Below are 9,227 nucleotides of genomic sequence, written 5' to 3'. Positions count from 1 at the left end.
CTCTCTCTCTCTCTCTCTCTCTCTCTCTCTCCCTGCCTCCCTCCTTCCCTCCCCCCCATGGTTATTTGGGAGCTGGCAGGTAGGACAAAAAAAGACTGCCCTCTTGCTCTCCCCCCCCACACACACACGTGTGCACACACACACAAAGTTTAATTCAGTTTTAAGTTTTGTTTTTTGTTAAAGGATCAAGTGTTCCAACAGTTTTCAGGCTAACTAGAGGAAAAAGCAGAGTAGAGTATCCTCTAACTGGTTGTGGAAAGAACAGATGTGACAGCTACATTCATAGCTCTAGCTACTGTAGAGGCTAAAGCTGGAGGATAGGAGTTTAAGGGTAGCCTTAAACAAAAGACCAGAAGCAGCAGGACCCCTCTTCTTCGAACCAAGTCCTTCACCTGCCAACACCCCTCTTCCCTTCAGTCAACTCTTGCCTCCAGTGACCAAAGATTTGGCCACTCAAAGTCCAGCTCCCCAAATTGCTGGAACACCAGTATGACTGAAGATGCATTAAAATGCCACTCTCACCATCAGGGTACTTGTGCATGGAAAGGATGCTGGCAGTGACATTGGAAAGGAAAGAAAATCTGTTAAGATTCTTGAGAAGAATGGTACACATATCAACATCTCAGAAGGAAATTGTCCTGAGATAATTATCACGTTGGCTGGATCTACTGATGCCATTATCAAAGCCTTTACTACAATCATTGAAAAACTGGAAAAAGTCATTAGCATCTCTACAACCAATAGCACTGCTGCCCATAGACCTTCAAGTTAGCTTACAGCTGGTGGTCCCTGCTAGTCAGTGTGGCTCTCTTTAGAAAAGGCGGTAGCAAAATAAAAGCGTATAAGGGCTAACTAAGGTCCAGGTGGCAGGGGATATGCTCCAACTCAACTGAGGGGCAATCACTCTTGCTGGCCCTCTAAAATCCATCATTAAGTGTTACAAACAGATCTTTGTGGTCATGTTGAAGACTGTCTATTCCCTTCCCACCAACGGTGTAACCATCCTGTGCCAGCACAAGCCCTTGTTTTTTTTGTTTGTTTGTTTGTTTTTTGTGTGGTTTTTCGAGACAGGGTTTCTCTGTGGTTTTGGAGCCTGTCCTGGAACTAGCTCTTGTAGACCAGGCTGGTCTCGAACTCACAGAGATCCGCCTATCTCTGCCTCCCGAGTGCTGGGATTAAAGGCGTGCGCCACCACCGCCCGGCAAGCCCTTGTTTTTGCAGGCCTATACCATTCAAGGACATATGCCATTCCACAGCTAGATTTTACCAAGCTACACCAGATGGCAATGTAACAGTCTCATTTTTCCATGACTCACGGCAATATCAGATTCAGCGCAGGTTTGGGTGTACCTGCTCAAACTACCTCTCATGAATCTCCAAATGATTTGATTGGCTGCATAATTGTGTGTCAAGTAGTCAAAAATCAATGAGATTCATAAGATCTGGGGTGCAGATCAAAATTTTTCCAACCTAGTGGAAGGATCTACTGACAAGCAGGTTACCTCGCTGGATCTGCTGCCAGCATTGTCCTGGCTTAGTTTTAAATCAGTATCAGGTTTTTTCTTGGAGACATGTGGCACAAGGAGTGCAGATTCATAATCCCTTTCTACTGTTCTGTACCACCCATGATCCATCTGTGTCATTTCTGAACAGAGGTTCCAGGTTTTAAATAGTTTGCAAATTTTCAGCTTCTACATACTTTATCATCCACTCATGTTTTGTTTGTTTGTTTGTATCAGGGTTTCTCCATGTATCCCTGGCTGTCCTGGAACTCACTCTGTAGCCCAGGCTGGTCTCGAACTCACACAGATCCACCTGCCTCTGCCTCCCAAGTGCTAGGATAAAAGGTGTGCACCACCACTGCCGGTCCACTCATGATTTTTTTTAAGATTTTATTTTTTATGTATACAATACAGTGTTCTGCCTCCATGTATGACTGTATGCCAGAAGAGGGCACCAGATCTCATTGCAGATGGTTGTGAGCCATCATGTGGTTGCTGGGAATTGAACTCAGTACCTCTGGAAGAGCAGTCAGTGTCCTTAGCCCCTCCACTCATGATTTTTTAAGTAAAGCATTTTAATTCCTTTTCCTGTTGTTAACTTGTTATCCATGTTTTCTAAGCTTCTCCCCCCCTTTTTCTGGAGGTAGAGAAAGCTAATGAAATTCTGTTTGTTATGGCAATGTAAGAGTGGAATATTTCCATTTAGTTCTATAATGCAAGGAATTAAAAAAAAAAGATGGCTGAGTGGTGGTAGAGGCAGGTGGATACCAGTAAGTTTGAGGCAAGCCTGGTCTACAGAATAAGTTCCAGGACACAGAGTTCGGACAGACAGGGATACACAGAGAAACCTTGTGCCAGAAAACAAAACCATAAATAAACAAACAAATAAATAAATAAGGGCTGGAGCTTTAAAAACAAAAACAAACAGAAAAGTCCTGACAACTAGGAACCTAGGACCAACAAACAAAGAGCACTGACTGCTGCTCTTCCGTGGACCTGGGTTCTGTTCCCAGCACCCATATGGCAGCTAACAGTTGTCTCTGACTCCACACACAGACATGCAGGGAAAATACCAATGCAAATAAAATTTTAAAAAAAGAAAACATTCCTCCTATGGGCTTCCCCATTTCCTAGGCAGTTGGAGGAGCAACACAGAGCTGAGGCAAACCTGCAAGCAGCACCAGAAAATGCTAGCTCACTATCTCCTTACAACCCCAAACCCAGCACAAGCCAAACTTCCCTTTGTCAATCAGCTGAGAGCAAGCCTGTTTGACTGTTACGGCCTCTCAACGTGACTCCTAAACAGACTTCATTTTGGGGTTTTTGTTTTGTTTTTTCTTTTTGGAGACATTATTTCATTGTGTAGCCCAAGCTAGAGCTCTAGATTCTGCTGCCCTAAACTCCCATTGACAGGGTTACACAGGTAAACCAGCACCCAGTTTAATAGCACCCTTTGAGGGCCAGGCGTGTTAGCACACACCTTTTATCCCAGCACTTGGAGCAGAGGTAGGCAGATCTCTGAGATAAGAGGCCAGGTCAGCCTGGTCTACACATTGAGATATGTGCAGAAAAGCAAATGCAACATAGACCCTGTCCCAAGGGGAAAAAAAGAAAAAGAAAAGAACAAAGAAAGAAAGACCAGCTTTTAGTTACTCATTATTGTGGGGGTAAAAATACCATGACTGTAAAAGCAATTTAAGGCAAAGAGAATATATTCTGGTTTATGGTTCTAACGGACTAAGAGTCCATCATGGTGGGCACGGGCATGAAAGCAGGAGCACAGAGCTGTGAAATCATGTCTTCAACCATAAACACAAAGCAGAAAGAGTAGGACTATGAACTCTTAAATCACTACCCAACTGATCTACTTCCTCCAGCAAGGCTACATCTCCTAAACCTCCCCAGGCAGCACCACCAACTGGGGCTCAAGTCCTCCAACGCTTCAGATTATGGGGAACATACTCATTTAAACCACCACAGAAAGTACAAGAGGCTCTTGAAAGTGTCATTTAGGGCTAGAGAGACGGCTCAGTGGTGAAGAGCACTTACTGCTCTTCAAGAAGGCCAGGGTTCAGTTCCTAACACACATATCTAATATCCTACAACTCCTGTTCCAGGGGATCTGACATCCTTCTGGCACCCTTGGGTACCTGTACACATGACACATATATACACATACAAATGCAATCTATAAATAAAAACAGCACTTGCTCCTCAAGCTGCTGTCTCTAAACATCGGGCTGCAGAAAAGGTAGAAAGTGTACAGAGCTACCTACCATCAGTCAACCAGCCTGCAAACACCGAGAAAGAACAAGGAAGGAAGCTCTGCACAGGGAACAGTAACCAAATGAGTGCATCAAGATAGGGGCAATCAGCCTCTGCCTACCTCACTAAGAAAGCAACTGAGGGATTGGGAAGGCGGCTCAGTGAGCAAAGCAGCTGCTCTGAAAACACTCACGTAAATACTAGGTAGGTGTGTCCACGATAGCAAAGGGGCTCAGAAGACTAGCCCAGTGAGGTCTGGTTTCAAAAGCTCAAAATACAAGGCAGACAGAAATTAAGGAAGATGTCAACCATGGGCCACCACACACACGTGCCTGCACATCTGCAAGTAGACATAGCTATAAAAAAAATAAATAAAAATGTAGGTGGACAGTGCCACAACTGTAATCCCAGCACAGGGGAGTGACAGGACCCTGGGCTCACCAGTCAGTCTAAACCAGTGAATGAACATACTCCAGGTTGAGACAGAGTCTTATTTCAAGGAGCAAGTTAGGAGCTGGAGAGAGTTCAGTGATTAAGGACACTTGCTAAGCTAGGCAATGGTGGAGCAAAACTTTAATATCAACACTCAGGAGACAGAGGCAGGAGGATCTCTGTGAGTTCAAGGCCAGCCTGGTCTACAGATCAAGTTCCAGGACAGCCAGAGAAACACAGAGAAACCCTAATTGCAGCTCTTACAGAGGACCTAAGTTAAATTCTTAGCATCCATGAGTTGGATGTAACTCTAGCTCCAGGGGATCCAATAAATATCTTTTTCTGGCCTCTGGGACACTTGCATTCACATAGAACACTGACTGCTCTTCCAGAGATCCTGAGTTCAATTCCCAGGTCTCACATGATGGCTCACATCTATCTGTAATGAGATCCGGTGCCCCAAACACTATATACATAACAAATAAATCTTTAAAGAAAAGAAACTGTGTGTGGTACTAAGCTCTTACATCCTTTCTATTTTCACTCACTTGAATGCCACTTAAGATGAACACCCTGAGAGTCAGATTGGTCTCAGTCCTCAGGGAGTTCTCTGAATTGAACAGTGCAGGGGTGGGAGTGGGGCTACAAGGCTGGAGCACAGACACTTAACCTCTCCACCCCAGGATGGGCATGCCACCACTGGCCAGACTGTGCCCACTCCCCAATTTGCAGTATCTGCAGCAGGTTACACAAACCTGTCCTGTCCATCTCCCTTTTCTTTCTTTTTTTTTTTTTTTTTTTTTTTTTTTTTTTTTTTTTTTTTTTTTTTTTTTTTTGGTTTTTCGAGACAGGGTTTCTCTGTAGCTTTGGTGCCTGTCCCGGAACTAGCTCTTGTAGACCAGGCTGGCCTCGAACTCCCAGAGATCCGCCTGCCTCTGCCTCCGGAGTGCTGGGATGGATTAAAGGCGTGCGCCACCACCGCCCGGCTCCATCTCCCTTTTCTTGATTAAGACTAGTTCCAGCCCATTAGGCCTCTCACTAGTTCCCACTAGCTTGCTGTATTCACAAATAACATAGGTGGGGGGAAGCTACCACCAGGGGCATAGAAGACTGTAGTTGACAGAGAAGCAAGGAACAACAGGTCACTGAGACTCCAGGCACAGGACACTGGAAAATGAACAGCAGTGGCTACCACCAGCATCACACATAGCCCACCAGGATTCCAGGTCCAACTTCAAAGGCACAGTGAGATGGCTCAGAGTGCAACTCTCCTGAGACTTTTAGGACAGGCAAGAAACACATCAGATGTCCCTGATCCACACACACACCCCCCCCAACTATCACAGGTGATACAGCAACTGTCATGAAGCCACCTGCTTCCTGAACCAGTGAAGCATACCTAACTGGCAAAACAACTTAAAACTGACAAAGAGCCATACTGTTAAAAATGGGCACATATTGCTTGCTTTTCTGTTGTTGGATCTGATGCTTTTGTTTGTATTTTTGAGACAGTCTCACCAGATAGCCCTAGCTGGCCTGGAACTATGTAGATCAGACTGGCCTCAAGTTCATCTATCTCCACCTGTCTTTGCTTCTGAGAGCTGGGATTAAAGGCAACACCACCACACCCAGCTTGAGCTTGTACTTTTGATACTCCCACCTCTCCTTTCCAAGTGTTGGGGTCACAGGCATACACTACCATACTGTTTACACAGTGCTTGAGGTGGAGTCTCAGACTTCAAGCACTCTACAAACCAAGCTACACCTCCAGCAACTTTACCACACATTGAATGGTGAACACACGCAACAAAAGCTGAACTGTTAGCTGGGCACAGTGGCTTACACCTATAACCCTGGTACTTGGGAGGGTGAGGCAGAAGGACCTCAACATGGAGATCGACATGAGCTTCACTTCAAGTACCAGGCCAGCTAGACTACATAATGAGACCTAAACAGAGCCCACAACCCCACCCAAAAATCCCACCACTTGGGAAACAAGGGAAGGTGTTCAAGGTCAAGGTCACTCTCAGGCATATAATGATTTTTTTTTTTTTTTTTTGGTTTTTTGAGACAGGGTTTCTCTGTGGTTTTGGAGCCTGTCCTGGAACTCACTCTGTAGACCAGGCTGGTCTCGAACTCACAGAGATCCGCCTGCCTCTGCCTCCCGAGTGCTGGGACTAAAGGCGTGCGCCACCATCACCCGGCCACGTAATGATTTTGAGGCCAGCCTAAACTATATGAGTCTATTTCATAAGTTCTAGAAACATCTTGGGGTGCAAGGACAGGAAGGTGTCAAGGCTGATCTGTCTGCTAACATCCACTTGCTTATTTCTAATACAGTGCCTTCCTGGTGGGAAACAAAGGGAAGCCAATGAGGGCCCCCTTCCTTTTACGAAGCTGTGGGAAAGTCAAGCCCCAGACAAAGCCTTCCCCTAACATGCCACTCAACTGTACAAACAGAAACCTTCACAGCAGCAGCTGCAGTTACACAAGAAACATCAAAATCACTAGTTACCTTAATGAGCTAAACACTTCCTCTAAGAGATGACATCAGTAAGATCTCTTGGTCTTGACATATCCCAGATTATACGGCCATTTTCATTCAGAGCTTTTAAACATCCCTCCCCCCCCAAAAAAAAAAACAAAAACAAACAAAAAAACAACAATAAACAACAACAACCAAAAAAAGCAAGCCAGGTGGTGGTGCAGGCCTTTAACCCCAGCACTCAGAGTCAGGTGGATCTCTCTGAGTTCAAGGCCAGTCTGCTCTACAAGAGCTAGTCTAGGACAGGCACCAAATCTACACAGAGAAACCACGTCCTTAAAAAAAAAACAAAACAAAAAACAAAAAAAAACCCAAAGAGTTCATGAAACAGAAATGGCTCAGCTGTAAAAGTGTGACATAAGAATAAGAACCCATAGTACTCTAGAGGCAGAGAGGCAGGTGCATCTCTGTGAGTTTGAGGCCAGTCTGGTCTACAAGAGCTAGTTCCAGGGCAGGCACCAAAGCTACAGAGAAACCCTGTCTCGAAACAAACAAAAAAACCAACCAACCAACCAACCAAACAAACAAAAAATAAGAACCCACATAAATGTGGAAGAACCAACTCCACAGAATTGTCCTCTGACCTCCATAAGCCACTGTGACACACTCTTCACACATTACACTCATTTTATGAAATAATTTTTTTTTCAAGACAGTTTCTCTATGTAACAGTCCTGGCCAGTGACTGGCAGTAGGCTCCCGGCGAGAGCACCAGCACCAAGGTCTGCTAGGACTGCTTGGCTGACAGGAGGATGAGGAAGCAGGCTTTGACAGAGCGCATCACCTGGGAGCATGAGCGCTGCGCTGCCTCAGGCTCATCCTCCTCAGGCTTGGCGGCTGCAGCATCGACTGCTGCTTGAAGCAGAACCTGGCGGGAAGGGAGTGATGCGGGCATGAAGCAGACGCTGGGCAGACGAAAGAGACTGTATTTCTGACTGAGGAATATAATTCTCTGTGTTCTGGGGTTCTACATTGCCATTCCTTTTCTTGTCAAACTGTGTCCTGGGATACAGGCCAAACTAATTTTCTTGAATTTTGTCAGGGTCCCCTATTTCACCGACTTGGAAAAAAACCACAGGATCAAGGTTTGAATCATACCTACAATTACTACCTCCAGCCAGAGGATGATGTGACTATTGGAGTCTGGCACACCATCCCGTCTACCTGGTGAAAAAATGCTCAAGGGAAGAACCAGATGTGATATGAGGATGCTTTGGCTTCTAACCACCCCATCATTCTATACCTGCATGGGAATGCAGGCACCAGAGGAGGCGACCACTGTGGAGCTGTACAAGGTGCTGAGTTTCCTTGGTTACCAGTGGCCATCACCTTCGATTACAGAGGCCGGGGTGACTCAGTGGGAACACCACTGGAGCGAGGTATGAGGCATGATGTGCTCCATGTCTTTGGATCAAAGCAAGAAGTGGTGGCAACCCTGTGTATATTTGGGGCCATTCACTGGGCACTGGAGTGGCAACGAATCTGGTATGGCACCTGTGAGAGAGAGACTCTGCCAGATGCCCTCATATTGGAGTCTCCATTCACAAATATCCGTGAAGAAGCAAAGTCACCCATTTTCAGTGATATATCGAACTTCCCTGGCTTTGGCGGGTTCTTCCTCGACCCCATTACAAGCAGTGGAATTAAATTCGCAAATGAGGGAATGTGAAGCCCATCTCCTGTCCTCGGCTCATCTTGCATGCTGAGGATGTCCCCTTTCACTCAGACCTTGGTTACAGACATAAATACATCTACAAGAGCCCTGAGCTTCCACGGATATGAGGGAATTCCTAGGGAGGTCGGAACCAGAGCGCCAGCACTGAGCCTGGCCTGTGAAGGAGCATGAAGGCCCACCCTCCTTCCCTTCTCCCCTGGCCAGCAGTCTGGCACCTAGTAGCCCAGGGTATCGCTACCTGTGGTGCTCAGGAGCCCAGTGTGTACCTAGAAAGGACTCAGACCCAGCAGGCAGAGGCTCCCCAGACGGATCTGTGAGGAAAACACGGTGGCAAGCAGGTGGCCCTGACATGTACTTTTGGGACTCCATATGCCTTGTGTGGGGCACAGGGAACCTGGGAGGGGCCTGGGAGCTCAGGACCACTCCCTCTGGCACCACCATTTAAACTATGGGGAAATGGTTCCTTCTGCTCTTCCTGGCGTACAGAGTGGACTCTAAGTGGTTCAGTTTGTCCCCTTCAGCTCGTGTACCTGCTTGCCTTCCTCAGCTGACCCTGCCTCTCATGGCACCCACAGTAAGAGGCACCTGGATATGCACTTCCTGCCATTCTGCCCACCTGTCTGTCATCTAACCTGGCTGTAGACTGAGCATTTATTCAAGAATAAAATCTTGGTGGTGGTTTTCTTAAATAAAAAAAAAATGAGGCTGGGCAGTGGTGGTGCACGCCTTTAATCCCAGCACTCGGGAGGCAGAGGCAGGCGGATCTCTGTGAGTTCGAGACCAGCCTGGTCTACAGAGTGAGTTCCAG

General features: G+C 46.5%; 1 protein-coding gene and 2 pseudogenes across 7 annotated transcripts in view; 2 read left to right on the top strand and 1 right to left on the bottom strand.

Moving 5' to 3' along the window:
- Positions 1-9,227, bottom strand: part of Smarca4 (SWI/SNF related, matrix associated, actin dependent regulator of chromatin, subfamily a, member 4) — a 103,709-nt gene that overhangs the window by 91,112 nt on the left and 3,370 nt on the right. The window lies entirely within an intron of this gene.
- LOC101984529 lies at positions 509-1,649 on the top strand (annotated as a pseudogene).
- On the top strand, positions 8,054-8,685 carry LOC101979919 (annotated as a pseudogene).

The sequence above is a fragment of the Microtus ochrogaster genome, chromosome 5, assembly GCF_000317375.1.
Source record: "Microtus ochrogaster isolate Prairie Vole_2 chromosome 5, MicOch1.0, whole genome shotgun sequence".
In the NCBI taxonomy this organism is placed as follows: domain Eukaryota; kingdom Metazoa; phylum Chordata; class Mammalia; order Rodentia; family Cricetidae; genus Microtus; species Microtus ochrogaster.
Note: the sequence above shows the minus strand (reverse complement) of the source record. Positions and strands in the feature narration are given on the sequence as shown.